The following is a 2500-nucleotide window of genomic DNA, read 5'->3' as shown; positions in this document are numbered from 1 at the left end:
CGACCACCATCGGCACACGCTGGGCCCGGGTGCGGGCGGTTGCCTCGACCACCATCGGCACACACTGGGCCCTGGTGCGGGCGGTTGCCTCGACCACCATCGGCACACGCTGGGCCCTGGTGCGGGCGCTTGCCTCGACCACCATCGGCACACGCTGGGCCCTGGTGCGGCAGGTTGCCTCGAGCACCATCGGCACACGCTGGGCCCTGGTGCGGCAGGTTGCCTCGACCACCATCGGCACACGCTGGGCCCTGGTGCGGGCGCTTGCCTCGAGCACCATCGGCACACGCTCGGCCCTGGTGCGGTCGGTTGCCTCGAGCACCATCGGCACACGCTGGGCCCTGGTGCGGCAGGTTGCCTCGACCACCATCGGCACACGCTGGGCCCTGGTGAGGGCGCTTGCCTCGACCACCATCGGCACACGCTCGGCCCTGGTGCGGTCGGTTGCCTCGAGCACCATCGGCACACGCTGGGCCCTGGTGCGGGCGCTTGCCTCGAGCACCATCGGCACACGCTCGGCCCTGGTGCGGTCGGTTGCCTCGAGCACCATCGGCACACGCTGGGCCCTGGTGCGGCAGGTTGCCTCGACCACCATCGGCACACGCTGGGCCCTGGTGCGGGCGCTTGCCTCGACCACCATCGGCACACGCTCGGCCCTGGTGCGGCAGGTTGCCTCGAGCACCATCGGCACACGCTGGGCCCTGGTGCGGGCGGTTGCCTCGACCACCATCGGCACACGCTGGGCCCTGGTGCGGGCGCTTGCCTCGACCACCATCGGCACACGCTGGGCCCTGGTGCGGCAGGTTGCCTCGAGCACCATCGGCACACGCTGGGCCCTGGTGCGGTCGGTTGCCTCGAGCACCATCGGCACACGCTGGGCGCTGGTGCGGGCGCTTGCCTCGACCACCATCGGCACACGCTGGGCCCTGGTGCGGCAGGTTGCCTCGATCACCATCGGCACACGCTGGGCCCTGGTGCGACAGGTTGCCTCGAGCACCATCGGCACACTATCGGCCCTGGTGCGGGCGGTTGCCTCGACCACCATCGGCACACGCTGGGCCCTGGTGCGGGCGCTTGCCTCGGGCACCATCGGCACACGCTGGGCCCTGGTGCGGGCGGTTGCCTCGAGCACCATCGGCACACGCTGGGCCCTGGTGGGTTTAGGCACATCTTCAAATTTCTGCCGTGCCAATGCCATTTTTATGGCTTGTAAATTCATACAATGGTCCCCTAAGCCTTCACGTGAAGTTTCGTTGGAAGATGACTCGTTTTCTATTTTTCACGATTTTCGAAACTTTTTGCGGTTCGGGATTTTTTAAAATTTTTTTATAAGGATTTTTGGCCCCAAATTTTGTAGGCATGATCCTTCTATTTTTGTTGGCATGCACAAAAAAATTCAGCTAAAAACTCGAAGTAGAGAAGATTTTGTGACCGTTTGAAAAAAGTGTCCCCATTTCAGACACTTTAACGGCTACTGGTAGCAAACCTGTAAAATCTCAAATGCTCTTTAAGGGGGTGTGAATTCTCAGAGGTTTGATGAGGGATAGGGGGCCAACACAAGGCCAAGTACCAGCACCCATCGCACATCATGTGCGCACACCCCCCCCGGCCCCCCTCCCAATCGCCGGAACCCCAATGCCGCCGGTCAGGTTCTCCGGCGGTACTCCGGCGATGCTCCGGCGATGCTCCGGCGATGCTGTCCCGAGTGAAAAAAATGCGGCACCAGCACATGCTGGAGCCAAGCATGGGCACCGTGGCTCAAAATCGAACTTCGGCCAAGGCCTCGACCATCAATGGCACATGATGACGCATGGTGATGGCACATGCATCGACCATCATCGGCATAGGCTGCCCTTCGGTACGGGCACTTGCCTCGACCGCCATCGGCACAAGCTGGGCCCTGGTGTGGGTTGTTGCCTCGATCACAATCGGCACATGCTGAGCCTTGGTGCGGGCGGTTGCCTCGAGCACCATCGGCAGACCCTGGGCCCTGGTGCGGCCGGTTGCCCCGATAACCATCGGCACACGCTGGGCCCTGGGGCGGGCGTTTGCCCCCAGCACCATCGGCACACGCTGGGCCCTGGTGCGGGCGCTTGCCCCGAACACCATCGGCACAAGCCGGCCCTTGGTGCGGGCTCCTGGCTCGACCACCATCGGCACACGCTGGGCCCTGGTGCGGGCGGTTGCCTCGAACACCATCGGCACACGCCGGCCCTTGGTGCGGCCGGTTGCCTCGACCACCATCGGCACACGCTCGGCCTTGGTGAGGGCGCTTGCCTCGACCACCATCGGCACACGCTGGGCCCTGGTGCGGGCGCTTGCCTCGACCACCATCGGCACACGCTCGGCCTTGGTGCGGGCGCTTGCCTCGACCACCATCGGCACACGCTGGGCCCTGGTGCGGGCGGTTGCCTCGACCACCATCGGCACACGCTCGGCCTTGGTGAGGGCGCTTGCCTCGACCACCATCGGCACACGCTGGGCCCTGGTGCGGGCGCTT

The sequence above is a fragment of the Durio zibethinus genome, unplaced genomic scaffold, assembly GCF_047325235.1.
Source record: "Durio zibethinus cultivar Kanyao isolate XHJ-2024 unplaced genomic scaffold, ASM4732523v1 HiC_scaffold_3, whole genome shotgun sequence".
NCBI classification, from domain to species: domain Eukaryota; kingdom Viridiplantae; phylum Streptophyta; class Magnoliopsida; order Malvales; family Malvaceae; genus Durio; species Durio zibethinus.
The sequence above is the reverse complement of the archived record's forward strand: the minus strand, read 5'-3'. Positions refer to the sequence as shown.